Below are 6745 nucleotides of genomic sequence, written 5' to 3'. Positions count from 1 at the left end.
ATCAATCATTCGAACAGGAAAAGTAATCAGAAACAATTCAAGGATATAGTAGCTCTCAGGAGCTAAGTTCCACTCGCTCTGCCGATGTCATTCGTATACCTTCCCGCATTGACCCTCCTGTCAACCGGGTCGGTATTTCCATTTCCGTAGATCACCACTTACTTCCCTCCGTCCACCGTACACCTCAAGGGCCCACAAGTCATGTATAAGGCGATACTCCACGAGTATGCCGAGCAAGACCTCTCATTAGGTCGAGCTCATATTTACCTCATGGCTCGCCTAAGTCCCCGACCAAGCCCATTGCTGGCTCGAGTCTAAGGTTGGCCTATGAGTTTGGGCGTCCCCCATTCATTTGAAAGTCGAGGAGGTTCACTCCAACGACATATGCATCATAACATAACATTGCATTTCATTCATTCATTCATTCAGTACATTTCATTCATTCAATACATTTCAATCATTCATTTGAAATTAGAACGAGTGCGGTAAAGTACGCACCCGCCCTTATCTTTGAAACTTCCAACAATTACCACAAATAAGCAAGTATCACAGATTCACACACTTGACACTCACCGAGCAATTCAATAAGAATTATTTTCTGGGAGTTCAAGTGTGCCTGGCAATTAATAGCGGATAATCACACAAATAACCCACTGGTCAAGGAAGATTGTACACTAGTACAATCTAAGGAATATTTCACAAAATGAATCTCAATTACTCGTAAATCGAGGTTCAACTTGCCTTTTATTACGTACAATATTATTTGAGTTTTTATCATGAAAAGCGAGGGCAAAACGTTTGAATAATACTAAGTGAATTAAGAGTTTTGGAAAAACTCCTTTGCCTTGAAAATTGAGAAATTTCAGTTTTATCCTAATTCTTTGAAAATTCGTATCTCTCTCGATATAAGTCCAAAACTGGAAAACTTTATACCGTTGGAAACCTTTTGGAAAGTGTTAAAAGTTCTTAGAAGACACCTTTCCATGAATCTAAGTGGAAAGCACTCAAAAATGAGCTTGAAGATACAGACTCGGCGTACAAGGCAGAATTAAGTTGGATTTCGGCCAACTTTGAAAATTCGGCACGATTCACACATTGCAAAACGGCTTCTGAAATTTGTAATTCAATTAGAGTTGCAAGTGAGGTTTATAGCAAAACAAGCGGATCAAGAATCGGAGTTTCGAGTACCGAGATACGGTAGCTCAAAGTTGAGGAAGATTCAAGACTGAAGAAGAATTTCCAGTTTTGAACCTCCAACACTAGGAATTTAATTCGGTATCGAAACGAACTTGAATTGGTGCCAAAATTTGCAGTATTTTACTCCTATATGCAAGGTATTTCTCTATAAAATTTCAGGGAAAAATACCCTCGGGAAGGTAGTTAACTAATCATCCAAAGTTCCAGAAAATTTCTAAGGCAATCTGCCTTTTGACTTTCATTTCCAAATTTCAAATCGTTTAACCAAGAAAGCTATCCAACCATGGTTCATTGGTGAAATAAAGGTCTAAGATAAATCCATGATACCTTTGGTAATGGTTTAGCATCAAAATTTCAATTAATAAGATCACTCCCAAGTTTTTGTCCCACATCAGTCCAAATATTACGTTTTTCCCAAAACAGGGCAGTCCACTTGTTTTAATCACAACTCAACCAATTTAACTCGGAATGAGGCATGGTTTATGGCGTTAGAAAATAGATTCATAGGAATAAAAGTTTACAGAAGGAAACGTTTTCAAATTTGGCAAGCAACCAGCTCAAAATTGAGCCTCAAGTTACTGCCTCTACAAACCATTCCAGCAAATCCGAGAGACAGGACAGCTCTCTTAAAACGTTTGGTTCTGCTCACTCACAAAGAATCAGAACATGCATTTTATCTCAAATTAAATCTAGGAATGTCTAGTTTCAAACGCCACCGACGGCACTTGATTACGACACCCGAGGACAGAGTTATGGCCAAAATGCTACCACTGGACAGGGTTACCCGAAAATAACTTTCCAGCTTGCCTAGTCCACGAATAAATTCGTTTGCCCATCCAAATGTTAATGTTTTCCAACGAAAATTTCTACACATATAATATAACATATACACATCAGGTTCATGCCAATAAATCACCAAAAATTGGCCTTATCATGGCCGAACAAAACAGGGGCAGATTCAGCAATTTCTGGTCATGACCTCTACTTTGGGTTTCCAACAATAATACTCCATAAATCCATCATTATAACCATTAATCTACCATTAAACCCAACATTGATCCTCTAATCAGCAACAGCAACCCAAGTGTGGGAATACAAAGAGCCCACTAGAACATTTTGCAACCATATCAAGCCACCCATACACATGCAATAGCTTAAAGATGCATTTCCACAATTATAATCCTAGTTTAAGGTGTAGGATGAAGTTATACCTCCTTAGTGCCTTAACCCAGAAATTTTCGGCCCTCAAGAGCTCCAAGAATCCGTGAAAATGCAGCCCTTTTTGTTAGCTAAATCCAACCTCCAAGTAGTATGCTAGATGATCTTCAAGTTTGGTGAAGATTGGTTGAGGTTTTGGGTTGATTTGATGAAGGAATTTGTGAAGCAAGAGAGTGAGTGAGAGAGAGATGTTGGCCGGCTGTCTTGGGAGGAAGAGAGAGTGAAGTTTGATCAAAATAAGCTTCCAAGAGAAGATTAAATGGGTGGTGCACAATCACTCCAAAGTCAACTCTTATTAGGGCTCGTTTGGCACGTTTTAGGTTCAATTTTCTCGCGCGTTTGGTTCACTAGTGCACTGAACCTCCAATGCATTTATATTCATGCAAGTATTATTCACTCTTAATTGTCCCGAAATAAGGGTCTAAAGTCCCTCAAATAAAGTCGCGCGTGTGAAAACGCGTACCGTCAATTTTAACGCGATAACGCGAAACTTCCAATAAATTCTTATAACGATTGCACTACTAACTATCACTTGAGTATTTACTCATAAGATTACCTATTTTAGGACCATAGTACAAGTCTCCAATATTCCAAACTTATTGTGCTACTACGCGGATAAAATCTCCAAGTACTATTCACTATTTTTACTAAACGTACTCCAGGAAATTAATTTTTGAAACGAATCATTTTAAAAATATAACGAAGTTATATTATCATGTATTTAGGTCTAATAAGACTAGAAAATATTCCTCGTGGCAAAAATCCAATTAAATAATTTATTAAGCCATAAATTAGGCATAAAATAATAGTTTTTACGAGTCCTCACAACAAGTACTAGGGTAAAAATCAACGATTCTATAAACCAAAAGTCACCTTTATTATACACCTTCCCGAGCGATCCCCGCGTTGGCCCCTACTAAGGAAAACAAATGGAATGGGTAAGCTATATGCTCAGAGAGTAATCAGGGTATAAACGTAAAATCACATCCAAATAAACATGTAAACCAAGATATTTCACATCAATCAACAGAAATGTAACATCACAATAGTAGGATACAAGTGGCTTCAAAACCAGTCCACTTTCTCGAGCTTGACTGCCTATTAACACTCCATCAACCAAAATACTCATGGTCCGTAGACTCCACTTACTTTTCCCGTTCACCTTATCAACCCCCGCTAGCCAGTCATCAACACACAATAGCTCGAGCAAAAGTAAAACCACTTTGCTTTAACAAAGAACAAAATTCCAAGATTAGCATAGAACTGACTTTGACCAAATCCCAGTCGGCTCGAATAGTCCATCTACCCCTGGAACCGGGTTGAAATCAAGCCTTGAGATATCCAATCTCTCAACAAGGTATTCAACAAAATACTTAAGTCATGTAATCACCCTAACAGCACACAGCACAAGGGGTTCAATTCAACACAAGACATGTATCCTCACATATTAAATCAAGAACAGAGAATGGGCTTAGGTTGAGTGAGATAAAGTACACTCTCGTCTAAATATCCATTTAACATATACAAAGCACTTTGACAATTGATTACATAACCAAATCCAATTACTCACCCAAAATAATTAGCAAGCAAATCAAGGCAATTTATATGGGTCCACCGACTTCGTCCAGGTCATCACTGCCTGTGATAGAAGATTATACTCAACTATCAATCAAAGAACCATCATAATAAAAATAAGGACTAAAACAGCCAAAACAACAAAGAAACGCACGCGCGCACGTGGGGAAATGAAAATGGTGCCCTTGATGGAAAACGGTATGAAAATGGATTGCACGGTTTCAACCATAACTGGAGCTGTGGTTATCGGATCAAGGTGTACTAGGTAGCATTTTGAAGCTAAAACAAAGGGTTACAACTTTCATGAAGACAAATCAACCTAGTTTTCAGTTGATTCAGGTCGAATTTGCAGATTACAAAACCAGAATTTCATTGTCAGTTTGTTTGTTAGAACTAGCTTCAAATGGCAATAACTCAAGATACAAAATTCCGATTGAGGCATTTTCAGATGCGTTGGAAAGCTGAAACATAGAACTAAAATTTTCGTGTTTTGGCCAAATGCTGATTTGGTACGGATCAAAGTGAAAAATGAAGCCGAAGTTACAGGTTTGATAAACCCTGTTTTTTTTTTCTGGTTTCTCACTCATGACTAACTTGTACTAATCAACACACCAAATACACCAAATCAAGAAAAACACATCATAAACCAACATCTAAGCTACCATTAAAGCAATATCAAGCTAAGTTCTTTGATCACAATCCAAGCAAAATGCTGAAATTACCAAACCAAAGCTGAAAACTTCCGCGGCAATCGAACATACATCAATTTAGCATTCATTCCACTTGTAACATTTCGTATACCTACTTAGCCAAGCTAACCACTCAATAATCAACTCAAATCCCTAACTCAAAGCTGAAATTTTCTGAATAGAGCTAAACTTTCTGCTACAAGTGGAAATTCACCAAATTTACAATAATTTTCCAACACAAGCTACAACTACATCATAAACACAAATTACATATAAATTCATCAACCAAAACCCTAATTCAAACCCTTCTTGCTAGCCGAATTTTATATGCCACAAAATTAACAATTTTTAACCATAAATTTACTTCTATAAACTAAGCATAAGCATTACTACAACATGAACACCAAGAACAACCATCCATTCCAATAACCAAAACTGAAAATTACACTATAAAACTGGAATTTACTATAACCACCACTAAAATCATGAAATCTACCTAACCAAGCCATAATTTTCACTTGTAAACCAATAAATAACACAACCATGAACTAATTAATACCAACTTTACCTAGACTTGGAGAAGCACAACAGCCCCTAGGAAGCTTAAACCACCAAAATACTCCACTCCAAGATAGCAATCCACCTTCGTAAGCAACTTCTATGGATTATTTGGTGAATCTATCAGTTAGTTTGCAAGATTGAGCAAGAAATCAAGAATCCAAAGTTGAAACTCTCTCTTGTTCCTCCCTTGAAGCTCTCAGCTCTCTCTCTCTCTCTCTCTCTTTTCCTCTTAGTTTTTGGCTTTGTTTTTCTTTGATTGACCAACAACTTAAGCTAAAGTCAAAGTACACTTTTTCTCCACCAATCAAAATTGAGTGTGGAAAGATCCTAGAAACTTTAAGATTACTAGTAAACTTACTTTGCTAATCCTCACACTATGGCCCCAACAACTTCTAATATTTGCAATTAACTCCATAGATCACCAACTTAATATAATCCAATAAGCTTAATTACACCTCATTAGTCTACTAACCACCCAACCATTATAATTACCTATCATAAAACATGCATTGTCATACATAAACTTAATTGAATAACAACCTTTTAGTCTCAAGTAGAACTAGGGTTTTGATTAAAATTTAAGGTTTCTAGTCTTTAAAACAAAACAATGTTTTAAAACAAAAAAAATAAATAAACCTTAATTTGGTGTATCACACAGTGTAATTAAGTTTCTTACAAAATACTATTAATATCACATAATTAAAAAACAATAAAGTATATATAACAATCTTTTTACATGAAATGATGTAAAAAATTTTAAAAAATTCACTAGGCATAGCCCACGCTAAATGCTACCTGCCATTGGACTAAACACGGTAGAAATCTTTAAAATGCACGATTTTGGAGTTTGCTTTTATCACCATTCTTCTATCCATGTTCCTTAAATACATTTTTTCAAATTGATGGGTACAACATTCCCCTTTTTTGCCCCCTTTGTGAGTTGCAAATTGTTTCCCTAAACTATAAATGGTTAGCAGTTTAGACCAAAAGCTAGTCAAGTTTTTCATTCAAATACTTTTTTTTCTTTACTAAAGAGGAACAATAGTGGTTCCCTACTTATCCCCTCGATTGTTCGAACTTATAACATGTCTATTACAGATAAAGCATTTCACCAATTATATTGTGTTTCGTTATTTCATTCAAGTACCTTATATTATTATTTTGCAACACATATCTAACATCCACGTAAACTATTAAATTTTGTTTTCTCAATTAAAACACTTTAATACCACAGATTAAAAAATATAAATAGATGCAATGAATGGATATTAAAGCGATACTATAAAGAACTGGCAACAAAATCATTGATCTTTAACTAATTCAAACAATATGTCACAAATTAGAGTAATTTAACCTTGAGATCCAAAACTAGAGGTCTCGAATTCAATTCTCCCCCTCCACGCTTCTTAAATCCAGCCCTTCTTGGGTAACAAAGAAAAAGAAAAGTCACAAATTAATATTCCCTCCGTCTCACTTTGATAGTCCTGTTTTCCTTTTTCGTCTGT

The sequence above is a fragment of the Coffea eugenioides genome, chromosome 11, assembly GCF_003713205.1.
Source record: "Coffea eugenioides isolate CCC68of chromosome 11, Ceug_1.0, whole genome shotgun sequence".
In the NCBI taxonomy this organism is placed as follows: Eukaryota; Viridiplantae; Streptophyta; class Magnoliopsida; order Gentianales; family Rubiaceae; genus Coffea; species Coffea eugenioides.
The sequence above is the reverse complement of the archived record's forward strand: the minus strand, read 5'-3'. Positions refer to the sequence as shown.